The sequence below is a fragment of the Humulus lupulus genome, chromosome 7 (genome assembly GCF_963169125.1).
Source record: "Humulus lupulus chromosome 7, drHumLupu1.1, whole genome shotgun sequence".
NCBI classification, from domain to species: Eukaryota; Viridiplantae; Streptophyta; class Magnoliopsida; order Rosales; family Cannabaceae; genus Humulus; species Humulus lupulus.
Window position 1 is genome coordinate 181525434 of NC_084799.1, and position 13453 is coordinate 181538886.

The 13453-nt window shown below is 39.7% G+C and overlaps 1 non-coding gene across 1 annotated transcript; it reads left to right on the forward strand.

Moving 5' to 3' along the window:
* Positions 1–12375: 12375 nt before the first annotated feature.
* Positions 12376–12482, forward strand: LOC133793230 (small nucleolar RNA R71). Its single transcript, XR_009874685.1, has one exon. It is a non-coding gene; the product is annotated as a small nucleolar RNA R71 (small nucleolar RNA).
* The last annotated feature ends 971 nt before the right edge of the window (positions 12483–13453 follow it).

Consider the following 13453-nt stretch of genomic DNA (forward strand, 5'->3'; position numbering starts at 1 on the left):
GCTTTAATTAGCCAAGTTCAATATTTTTAAAAGAATGTTTAAAAATTATTGAAGTCATTTATAATTCAAAATTGGGCTTGATGGCATAACAATAATAGTAGGCCCAAAAGATGGAGATGGAGATTCTACATGAAGCCTTGGTTTTATTTTTATTTTATTTTGTAATTTATTGCAACTGCTGTAATTTTTTCTAGAAATACCCAAAACACCCGACTCACATTTATTTATTTAAATGTTTGAATGTATTAAATGTGTTTAATAACATTGTCATGCATTATAACATGCCATACATATTACCCACACAATATCTAATTAAAGCATTCATCTCATATAGAGTAGAAACATGTTTTGATTAGGAACGCCTATTTGATTATATGCATTTATTAAATCATATAATTGATCTAGATTAATCTAGTACAAATTTTTAAGTGTTAATTTCAAGACCTATTTGATCATTAAATTTTATTAGACAAGCTAATGATATTCTTAATAATCAAAGTATTTATTGACTAGATAGTTTAAGGGCCTAATTAGTAGTTTGATTAAATCTTATTTAATGATTTAATGCTTATTGAGATTAGTAATTATTAGAATATCATTTAGAAAATTAATTTGTTTAATTTAATTAATTAAAAATCATAGGATGTTTTGAGAAAATACATATTCTAAAATAGTGAGTAGGAGCAGGAGTCATAGCAATTACTCCTATGGTCTCCATTATTAGTTAACACCGATGTTTCATGGAATGGGCCTCGAGGTGCCTTGTTTGCGTCCCCCTAAGGAAAGTTTCTGACTGTGTTATTATTCAAGGTTAACTTCTTTATAAGAATAGTATTGAATGGTGTATTTCAAGTTTAATTGACCCTAAGGCACACTCTTGAGTTAAGTCATTAATCTAAAATAATGGATTACACTCACAAAGGTTAGCTAGGCTTTCGAGTGGACTAGTTAATCAAGACCAAACTAGCGGTTGTTCGTAAGTCAAAAGAGAAAATAGTTGATTTTAAATTTTCACTTGAGGATTTGAGAATTTTCTCAAAATTAATTTGAGATTAGTCTGACCTACTCTAAGGGTGGTCCATTAATTCAAAATAATCTATCGCGAAATTAGTAATAATTGTTTTTATGTGTTATTTAAATTTGTTGCATTCATGCTTCATATTTACTATTCCAAAAACTTATTGATGTTCATAATATGTGCTAAATACATTTTGTGATATTATTTATTTATTTCAGAAATCATGTCATCTCCTAAACATACCCTTGATGTCTTCCTCGAAACTCTCACATTTGATCTAAATGACATGCAAAACTTAAAAGTTAATGAATGCAGTTATTGAAGAGCCTCCATCAGTTCCATACTTTTCACATGGTTACGAAGAACATAAAAAATATAGTGATTGGAGTAAGTCCAATCATTTGGCTCGTTATTGCTTGCTTATAGCTTGCCTGACAAAATGATAGTAAAATATATACATATCGAGAATGCCTACGAAATATGGCACTCGATAATAGATGAAGCTAAAGAAGTTGCTAAATCTAATCATTTGAAAGAAATGGTGGTAAATATGATTTACATATATTTTTCTAGTGATTATTGTACTCACACATGCCACTAACTATATTTTTGTTCTTCGTCGCAGGTTAAGAATCTTTCCACAAAGAGGTTAACTGTGCGCCAGATGTTGGATAAAGATCGAGCTTGATTTTAGTTTTATTTGGAATTTTAATTTTGTTATGAAAAATTAAAAACATTTGGTTTGTTCTTATTTTAGAGATTTTAGATTTCTATTTAGAACAAGAAAACTAATGATTTAGAAATTTTTTAGTTTATGATTAGTAATGTGATTATTAATTGGGAACTTTATTATTTCTATGTTGCATGAACAAGGTTTTGATGTTTCCTTCAATAATAATTCGATTATTATCTTAAGATCTTGTATTGAAATATGTCATGCAAAATATGATGATGGGCTGTATAAACTTCAGGCAAAAGAATGATTTGTATACAAATCTGAAATGTTTAAAGTTGCAAACCCAAGGTCTATTAAACGCCAAAAGATTGATTATGACAATGAAACATATCTATTGCATTTGAGATTGGGGCATATTGGTTTGGATAGAATTAATAGACTAGCAAAGGAAGGATCTTTAATAGTATTAATTGTTGGTTCTCTTTTAGTCTGTGAATCTTCTCTGGAAGGCAAGATGACCAAAATACCTTTCTCTACAAAAGGTTCAAGAGCCATAGAACCACTCCAAATCATATACACTGATGTGCGTGGACCGCTAAATGTGCAAGCAAGAGGAGGGTTTGAATATTTCATCACCTTCATTGACAATTAGTCAAGATATGGAAATCTAAAACTTTTGGAAAGTTTAAAGAATTCCAAGCTGAAGCTAAAAAATAAATTAGGTAAATTACTAAAAGTTCTTCGAACTAATCGAGGAGGAGAGTACTTGTATTATGAACTCAAGGACCACTTGTGTGAGCATGGAATTCAATCCCAACTAACTGCACCTAGAACGCCACAACAAAACAGTGTTTTATAAAGAGGGAACAAGACGTTATTAGACATTATTAGATCGATGATGAGCTATTCATCATTGCCACTGTCATTCTGAGGCTATGCCATTCAATGTGCAATGTACATATTGAATGTTGTTCCATCCAAGTCTATCAAGAAGACACCGTTAGAATTATGGAATGGTACTAAACCTAGTTTACACCATTTTTCGTATTTGGGGGTGTCCAGCACACATGATAAAAGGAAAGAACAGAAAGCTGGAATCTCGCACTGAATTGTGCATGTTTGTAGGATATTCCAAAGATACCAGAGGTGGTATATTTTATAGTCCTAAAGAAAATAAAATATTTGTATCTACAAATGCTACTTTTCTTGAATATGACTATATCAACAATCACAAGCCTCACAGTAAGGTTATACTGGAGGAGATGATCTCTAATCAAGTAAATAGATCACCAATTGTTCGCAATGAACAATGACCAGAAGAAGCCACAAGTTCTAGTTAGAACAATAGAGAGCTTCGTCGTAGTGGGAGGATTGTCAGGCATCCATGTTGCTCAAACAAAGATGATCCATTAACATACAGAGATGCACTGGAAGATTCTGACAAAGAAAAATGCAAAGACTCCATGAACCTGGAAATGGAATCAATGTATTCCAATTATGTCTGGACTCTTAAAGATCTTCCTGAAAATTTTAAACCTACTGGTTGCAAATGGATATTGAATAAGAAAATAGGAGTGGATGGGAAAGTGGAAACTTTTAAAGCTAGGCTTGTAGCCAAGGGCTACACTCAGAGAGAAGGGGTTGATTATGAAGAAACATTTTCTCCTGTGGCCAAAATTCAATGATAATGGGGGTCTCCCTATATTCCGGCTGCTACCTCCCCTTTAGGGTACTTGGTTTACCCTAATTAGCAAGTCAAAGTCAATCTTGCCCCCTGTCCTTTGCCACACCACCCAGCTGACTTAATTGTACAATATTCTTGCCACCTCAGCGCCACTTATGTCTCATTAAGTCCAGCTCGCATTTGTCACGTTTCCTTCCTGGGCTCTGCCAATTGCTACGGTGATGCTACAACATTGACGCAGCAACATGCATTTTCCAAACTTGTTGTTTCCTTTTTGATTCCAAAGTCCCCGATCACTTATTTCAGCTTCCTTTCCTGTTTAACACATACACTAAACTACATAAATCACTCAAAAATATGACAATGTAAACACAAGGTCCCTAGCTACACAGACACACTAAATTATACACAATTACACGAAATACAAACACATTACTCTTTTGTTTTGGTTTGAAAATTAAGTTTAAAGATGTGAAAATAACTCTAAATCCTAGAGTTATCAACACCCCAAACTTAGCCTATTGCTCGTCCTCGAGTAATGATGACACAACAGTAAACACAATAAACACACACAACACACACACAACAGATGAGAGATTCAAAAGAATTCAAAGTGGCCTAGTGAACATTGATGCTCTCAAAAAAATGGAATTAAGTGGAATAAAGAAATGTTTCTGCCTTAACTGTATATGCTGCCCTTTCAAATTTTTCTCACTGGATATCACTAACATCTCTCTAGAGTCCTCTAATCAATAGTGTATAAAATCGCATCCCACCGAACTTTGAATTTCTCTACAATCACCCTTTGATTTTTTTCTCAATATAGCTCCATAAGTTGAATTAGTGCACTCCTCTCCACTAATGTAGTCTCAACTTATCCCCTTGATCAATAGGACATTACTAAGCTTGTAATGTAAGGCTTAGGCTAGGGTATGATAAATGATATTTTTTTACTAGCTTAAACCTAACCACCTCACTTGTCAAAAATTTAACCTCTCCCTCATGATTTATCACTCTTGATTCACTTCCCTATAATTATTTTTACTCACAAGGACATGCTATTGTACTGTAATTCTCTTGCTATTTTTCTTCTGATTTTTTTTTTTGTTTTTTTGTTTTTTTTTTGCTATTTCATTTACTACCATTATATATATATATTTATTTTTTTCATTTCATTTTTTTTTAGAACTACACAAATTCACAACACAGAGAAAACTATATGATAAATAGCAAGAGAATATGCTTGATATTATATAATGATATGCCTTGTGAGCTAATTCCCCACCCCAAACTTACAACCCAACATTCTCCCTAATGTGGCTAAAATAATGATCAAGAATTAGCTCACCACAAGCTACACTCACCACACTCACCCCAAACTTAATATGAAAAACAATTTTTTGACAAGTGATAGCAATTAAGTGGGGAAACATATGGAAAATGTAATATAGGGGAAAATGGGATGCATGATCGGGTTAAGAAAAAGAATAGGCTCATTGGCTCAAAATTAGGTGACTAAGGGCACAATATGTTTATTAGGAAGGCTAGAAAGGCACAAGCGTCCAAGGATGGCCTAAATCATATCTTAGGGACAAGTCGAGCTAGGATTTCGCCTCAAGGAAATGCACTAATCAATTCTAGATGCTACAGCATATACTTAGCAATCAGTAAAAAAAATGCAAAGTCTGGTGGGAAAACAAAATTATACAGTATTGAAAAGAGACTAAAAAGACACATTCATAATATCCAGCAATGAAACAGTCAGAGACAACATATAAAGCCAGGCAGTCACAGAAATGGATCGAATGGAAAAATATCATCATCGAGCGAAACACTAGGCCACAGGAATAAATTTTAAATCTCTCAACACACACTAACACAAACCAAACAGAACCACAAAAACAGTTACTGGACACTAGATAGATAACTAACAACTAACAGATAGAACAAATAGACAAAACACAATACAGAAACTATAAAATAGATGTAGGGAAAGGAAACCCCCTGTTACTCGGAGTCCTCTTAAGGAACATCCGCATTGGGAGCCGATGAAACTGTCCACGGGTGGAGTATCTGCTGGGGGAACTGAGGGAATTGGGGAACCACTCGGGGCGTTGATTTCTTCAACGTGCGCTCCAGGATCACGTCACGCTGCTGTTCATACGACCACCAAGATTGCAATCGGCCACACATTTCCTCCTGCCTCAGATGCATTTGTTGCTGCATCTGTTCGAACTGAGTAAAGCGCTCCAGTAGGGGATCACTGGCCGAGGCAGAAGCGGAAGCAGAGGTGGAGGCTGAGGCTCGAGTTGCCTTAGGAGCTCGGGAAGGTCCAAAACTGACGGGCCCCTTTGGATGCAGCAACCCCTCCTCGGGCCAAACGGGAACTCCAGCGTCACGGCACAGGGCAGTGACTGTGGCAGGTAAGAACAGCTTCCCCTTGCCTCGGTGAGCACAGTCAAAGATCTCTTGGGCCAATACAGTCCCAACATCAACAGGGAGTCCTCTCTGCAGGCAGAAGAGCATGTATGCACGATCGCGACTCACGGTGGAATCATGTGATGTGGGGCAGAGAGTTGTTTGGACAAATGAGTATAAGCATTTCATATCATGCTCCAGCTCAGTCCTCCGAAAACGCAGATTTCCCTGGTCATCCAAATCCCAAACAGAGTCGGGCTGGGCTACTACGGGCATAACGTCTTCTAGTTCATCATCGGGCACTTGCCCTTTTCTAGGTGTAAAATTGCACTGAACTGCTTCCAATGCAAACAGACTGTTGATGGCGGCAGCAGAGAATGGGACCACGACCTGCCGTACGATGACCTCAGTTGGCCATTCATGAGAAAGAAAATTGGCGTAGAACTCTCGCACAATCTCCATGACCGCGGGCTCGGGTTGCACAACAAAAGCTTCCCAGTGACGATCGCGAACCATGGTGCTCACCCATTCGGGTAGCTCTGCAACCCCAGCTGCATCGGTTACCAACCCCCTCTCCATGTACAAATCCCTGGTGGCTACAGCGTTGTGGTATTTTTCCTCTGCCGTTTTACAATAGAACTTCTGGACTTCTTGGAAAGGTTTCCGTACCTTATTTGCCACTTGTTTAATTCTCGGCATTGCAGGACGCGGTCGAGGCGGACGGTGAGGGCTCGGGCTAAGGAGAAGAGCTTCGGCTGGAGGCTGGGTTGTTGATGAGATTTTTGGGCTGGAGAAAAATGGTGCTCAGTCTGGGGTCGCCGTGAGTTGTCGTGATTAAGTGAGATGGAACAGGCGATGGGATGGCTCGGTGGCTGCTGAGATGGGTCCGATGGGTTCGGCGGTGTGATGAGATGGTCGGATGGGATGGCTCGGAGTGGGGAGAGGCGGAGCTGGGTGGCTTGAGCGATTGGGCGGCTGAGGGATTGCTGAGGTTGGGGTTCAGGGGCGGCGGTCAACGAGTGGGCTGAGGGATTTCTTAGGTTGGGTCTGGCGAGGGTATACTCAATATAAATATATAGATATATATATATATATAGAATAAACGTAAGAGACTTATATATATATATGATAAAAGTAAAATACTAATATAATGAATATATCAGAAAAGTGACATACGAATATATATATATAATAAAAGTAAAGGGAACAGTTATTGTTATTATTATCTTACTTTGTTTAGAGAAATATCTATATATATATATATTAAGTATACCCTCAATGTGATGGGCTGACCGAGTAAACAAGGAAAAAGATGGGTTGACTACACATGGGGGCCCAGCTGACTTACTCATAAAGCCCAATGATTGCCCAAGTATTTTTTTTTCTATTTCAGCACGTGCCAGCTTCTCACTTTTCGGACCAACCAGCCTCGATGAAACCCCGATACTTCTATTTTTTTGACCCAGACTCATGTAGTTGATGCCTAGTGTTGCTAACTGGTTGCTATAGCAACTGGGCAGCAATTCGTTCCCTGCGACCCTGCTAAATGCTGAAGCAATGATATAGCAATCCACCATTCCAGAAAAATAACGCCTCTGCCCAGACTTCTATTTTCAGCTTATGCCCAGTGTTATCAACTCCTGGCTGGCCTGCTGCTTTATGCTCTATTATTATTATTATTATTTTCAAGGGGTAATACACCCCAAACTTAGTTACATACATTATTTATTTACAACTGTCTCTTTCACTCATGGGCTGCCCAAATGTGCCACAAGAAATGCATGGCAACCCATAGCCTTTCTCCTTCAAGCATCCTTCAAACTGACGGAGGTCTTTTCTCTATCAACCTCCCCACCCAAATAATGCTTCAGCCGCTGTCCGTTAACTGTGAATTCTCTTCCTGATTTTTCATCTTTCACCATGACAGCTCCAAATGGATATACTTCCATCACAGTAAATGGTCCAGACCAACGGGACTTAAGCTTTCCAGGAAATAGCTTCAGCCTGGAGTTAAACAGTAACACTTGCTGATTTTTCTCAAATACTCTTTCCTTGATCCTGCTGTCATGCCATTTTTTCGTCTTTTCTTTGTACAGCTTTGCATTTTCATAAGCAAACAACCGCATCTCATCCAGTTCATTCAGCTGCAGCTTTCTTGCTTCTCCAGCAACTACAAGATCCAAATTTAACTTCTTCAACGCCCAAAATGCCTTATGCTCTAATTCTACAGGAAGATGACACGCCTTCCCATAAACTAGGCGATAAGGAGACATGCCTAAAGGAGTTTTAAAAGCTGTACGGTAAGCCCAGAGTGCATCATCTAATCGTTGGGACCAATCCTTCCTGCTGGGATTCACCACTTTTTCAAGAATTCCCTTAATTTCTCTGTTCGAAATCTCCGCCTGCCCGTTGGTCTGCGGGTGATATGCCGTGGCTATTTTATGTTTTACACTGTACTTAGCTAATAAGGAAGCCAAGACTTTGTTGACAAAGTGCATCCCCTCATCACTGATTAGTGCTCTTGGCGTCCCAAATCGTGTAAAAACATTTTTATGCAGAAATTTCATTACCACTTTGGCATCATTCGTTGGACTAGCTACTGCCTCCACCCATTTCGATACATAGTCCACAGCCACTAAAATGTAGAGGTTCCCAAAAGATTGGGGGAAAGGCCCCATGAAGTCGATGCCCCACACGTCAAACAATTCCACCTCCAAAATGTAATTAAGTGGCATTTCATTCCTTGCTGAGATATTTCCCACTCGCTGGCAGCGATCACATCTTTGAACAAAATCGTGGGCATCCTTAAATATAGAGGGCCAATAATAACCTGATTGAAACACTTTGGCAGCAGTGCGTTGTCCACCAAAATGACTACCATATGGAGCTGAATGACAATGTTCCAAGATGCTGGAAACTTCAGTTTCTGGTACACATCTTCTCATTATATGATCTGGGCACTGTTTGTACAGGTACGGCTCATCCCAGAAATAAAATCTGATGTCATGTAAGAACTTTTTAAGCTGCTGTTTGGTGATATCAGGTGGATGTACACCCCCAACTAAAAAGTTTACAACATCCGCATACCATGGTACCTGTTCTTGCTCCACAACCAGCAGCTGTTCATCAGGAAATGAGTCTTGAATTTGTAATTCTGCCTCTAAATTGCTGCTGTGAGTGTTAGTTTCTAGCCTTGATAAGTGGTCCGCCACTTGATTTTCTGTCCCTTTTCTGTCTCGGATTTCCAAATCGAACTCTTGCAGCAACAAAACCCAACGTATGAGCCTCGGTTTAGAGTCCTTTTTGGCTATCAAATACTTGATAGCAGAGTGGTCCGTGTACACAATAACCTTAGTCCCCACAAGATAGGCTCGAAATTTTTCAAAGGCAAAAATCACGGCCAGCAGCTCTTTTTCAGTTGTAGTGTAATTAATCTGGGCATCCACCAATGTTTTGCTTGCATAGTAAATAGAATGAAAAATTTTGTTCTTCCGCTGCCCAAGAACAGCTCCAATCGCGAAGTCACTGGCGTCACACATAAGTTCAAAAGGTAATGACCAGTCGGGTGCTGTGATCACTAGTGCTGTAACAAGGGCTGACTTCAATCTCAAAAATGCCTCTTGACATTCATCAGTAAACTCAAAAGGCCTATTTTGCTCCAGCAAGCTGCATAAGGGTTTGGACACCTTAGAAAAATCCTTGATAAACCGCCTGTAAAAGCCAGCATGACCGAGGAAACTTCTAATGCCTTTTACTGTGGTAAGGGCTGGTAGTTTCTCAATAACTTCCAGTTTAGCCTTGTCAACCTCTATCCCCTTGCTAGACACTTTATGCCCCAACACAATGCCTTCTTGCACCATGAAATGGCATTTTTCCCAATTCAACACTAAATGAGTTTCTTCACACCTCTTTAAGACTTTTTCTAAATTATCCAAGAAACCTTCAAATGAATCCCCATAGACAGAGAAATCGTCCATGAATATCTCCAAAATACTCTCAGCCATATCTGAAAAAATCGCCATCATGCACCGCTGAAATGTGGTCGGTGCATTACACAACATGAAGGGCATCCTCCTAAAAGCGAATGTGCCGTATGGGCAGGTGAAAGTAGTCTTCTCTTGGTCTTCAGGCGCGATAGAAATCTGATTATACCCAGAATACCCGTCAAGGAAACAAAAGAACTCCTTACCCGCCAAGCGGTCCAACATTTGGTCGATGAAGGGCAAAGGGAAATGGTCCTTTCTAGTGGCTTTGTTCAGTTTTCTATAATCCATACAAACCCGCCACCCAGTAACTGTGCGAGTAGGAATAAGTTCGTTGCTGTCATTTGTAACTACTGTAACACCCCCCTTCTTCGGAACACATTGGACAGGACTAACCCAAGTGCTATCGGAAATCGGATAGATTATCCCATAATCAAGCCACTTAATGACTTCTTTTCTAACCACATCCTTCATTACTGGATTCAACCTCCTTTGCTGCTCCACAGAGTGCGTACAATCAGATTCCAGCAAGATCTTGTGCATACATAGCGCTGGACTGATCCCTTGAATATCAGCCATTGTCCATCCAATCGCCCTTTTATGCTGCTTCAGCAATTTCAGCAATGCCTCTTCAGCAACAGACTCCAGACAGCTAGATATTATCACAGGCAAAGTATCATTGTCGCCCAAGTACACATACTTTAAATGACTTGGCAGTGGCTTTAACTCCAGCTGGGGTGGTTCTTCAACAGATGGCTTGGGTGGCTGGAAGTGTTTTTCTGGCAGATTTAGAGCTTCAAAAACTTTATTGAATTTTTTTACTGGTTGATAAGAATCCACCCATGTAATAATCTGCTCTTCCTCATTACTATAATCCTCCTCATTTACAAAAATCTGGGCACCCATAGCAGCTTTTTCCACACTTCTACTGATTCTTTCAGCCACTAAAGTGTCCATAACATCAACTCTAGAGCATTCTTCAACTTCATCCGGAAACTTCATGGCTTTGAATACACTAAAAGTGACTTGTTGGTCATTCACCCGCATAGTAAGTTCTCCGTTCTGTACATCAATGAGAGTACGCCCTGTAGCAAGAAAGGGCCGACCCAATATTATAGGCACTTCTCTATCCGCTTCATAGTCTAGAATGATGAAGTCGGCCGGAAAGATAAACTTATCAACTTGGACTAGAACATCTTCGATTTTTCCCTCTAGATGAGCCATAGATCTGTCAGCAAGTTGTAATGTAACAGTAGTGGGTCGTGCTTCACCAATACCCAACTTTTTGAAGATTGACATAGGCATAAGGTTGATGCTAGCGCCCAAATCGCATAGTGCTCTTCCAACATCTCTACCTCCAATAGAACACGGAATCGTGAAACTGCCAGGATCTTTTAACTTAGGAGGGATCTTGCTTTTCAACATCGCGCTACATCCTTCTGTGAGAGCCACAGTCTCAAACTCCCCCAATCGCCTTTTCTTTGTCAAAATATCCTTTAAGAACTTGACATAATTCGGCATTTGCTCCAATGCTTCGACCAAGGGGATATTAATATGCAGCTGTTTCAGTACATCCAAAAACTTTCTGAACTGACCATCCTGTTGTTGTTTGCAAAATCGCTGCGAGAATGGAAGGGGCGGTTTAGGACCAGAATTTACTGGAGCAGTTTGCTGACCCTTTGCTGTAGCAACTGGGCCAGTTTCAGCAATTTCCTGGGCAGTTTTGTTACTTGTTTCTCCTTCGCTTTGGATTGAAGTGGGCTCTCCACTACCCTGTATTTCCTCAGAATTTCCCAGATTTTTACCATTCCGCAGCTGAATAGCTTTACAGTGTTCTTTCCCATCTCTCCTTGGATTTTCTGTATCACTAGGCAAAGATCCTTGCGGCCTAGTTTTCATTTCATTGGCTAGCTGGCCGAGCTGCATCTCAAGATTACGAAGAGAAGCTGCTTGGCTCTGTATTACTGCATCATTCTTAGCCATATACTCCCTCATTAGATTCTCCAAAGAGTTCGGCTGGGAGTTTTGAACATGTTGTGAAGGTCTTGGCTGCTGTGAAAAACCTGGTGGATATGCTTGTCTTCCTTGTGCTGGTGTTGTGCTTGAACTTGCTCCTTGACCCCCCCATGACAGATTAGGATGATTCTTCCACGCTGGATTGTAAGTGCTAGAATATGGGTTGTTGTTGCGGTTGAAATTCTGATTACCCACATAGCAAACCGAGGCTGGATTTGAAAGGCAATTCTCAAAAGTATGCCCGTCCCCACAATACACACACGATACTTCTGCACTTTGAATGGCAGCAGCTGGCTGAATATTTCCTCCCAAACTCATATTCTTCAAGATGTTAGTCATTGAGGCCATTTGAGCTGTTAGAGCCGTTAATGCATCTACTTCAAGAACTCCCGCCACATTTCTACTTGTAGGAGCTCTAGTGTTTGACCATTGATAGTTATTACTTGCAATCCTTTCCAAAATCTCAAATGCTTCGTTGTAAGACTTGGAAAGAATGGCTCCATTGGCTGAAGCGTCCAAGACCATTCGCGAGGCTGCATTGAGACCATTGTAGAATGTCTCCATTTGTATACAATGTGGGATACCATGGTGTGGACATTTACGTAAAAGCTCTTTGAATCTTTCCCACGCATCACTAGTGGACTCATCTTCCAGCTGCTGAAACGACATAATCTCACTTCTAAACTTTGCATTTCTGGTGGGAGGGAAGTATTTTCTTAGAAATTTCTCAGCCAAGTCATTCCAATTTGTAACGGAATCGGGAGGAAGGGTGTTGAGCCATGATCTAGCTCGGTCCCTTAAAGAGAACGGAAATAGCTTCAGCCTCAATGCTTCTTCACTCACTCCTTGAAGCTTAAAGGAATCGCTCACCTCCAAAAATGAACGGAGGTGGAGATGAGGATCCTCCGTTGGCATCCCGCTGAACTGCCCCACGGTTTGGAGCATTTGAAACATCACTGGCTTGAGCTCGAATTGAGCTGCTTGTATTTCTGGCCTCACAATGCCTGGATTTAGCTCATTAAACATGGGGGCAGCGTATTCCCGTATTGCTCTGGCTCTGTCATCCGCCAAAACAATGGGATTAGTGACTTGCTGGCCATCCCCCTCATCATCAACACGTTCAGCCATGGTGCTTCGGCTTTGAGCCTTTTGATCTTTTCTCCTTTTTCTGAAAGTGCGTTCGATCTCGGGGTCAATAGGAGCAAGTTCACTGTCCTCTTGCTGGTTCATACACTGTAGGTACCTGAGATTGCACAGCCCGAACCAACAAGATTAAAAACAATGAAAATAAACTGTAAAATAGTTGATAAAACAGAATTTAATTTTAAAGTCCCCGGCAACGGCGCCAAAAACTTGTTGTGAATTTTCTAATGATTAAAATATGCGCAAGTATACACAATCGACAACAAGTAATACAGTGATAATGTATCAAAGTTCGTCTCCACAGGGACTTTTCAACTAAATAAATGTAAAATCAACCAAAAACAGTTTATAATACAGTAACCAAATCAAGAGAAAGGTTGTGTAATTAATTATGAAAATAAATGTAAATGAGCAAATTAATTCAACTAAAAATCAGAGATTAAAATGAAAGAATTCTGGGTGGATTTCAGATATGAGAAAAATAGATTTAGGTGGTTAATTCCCCTCGGTTCGCT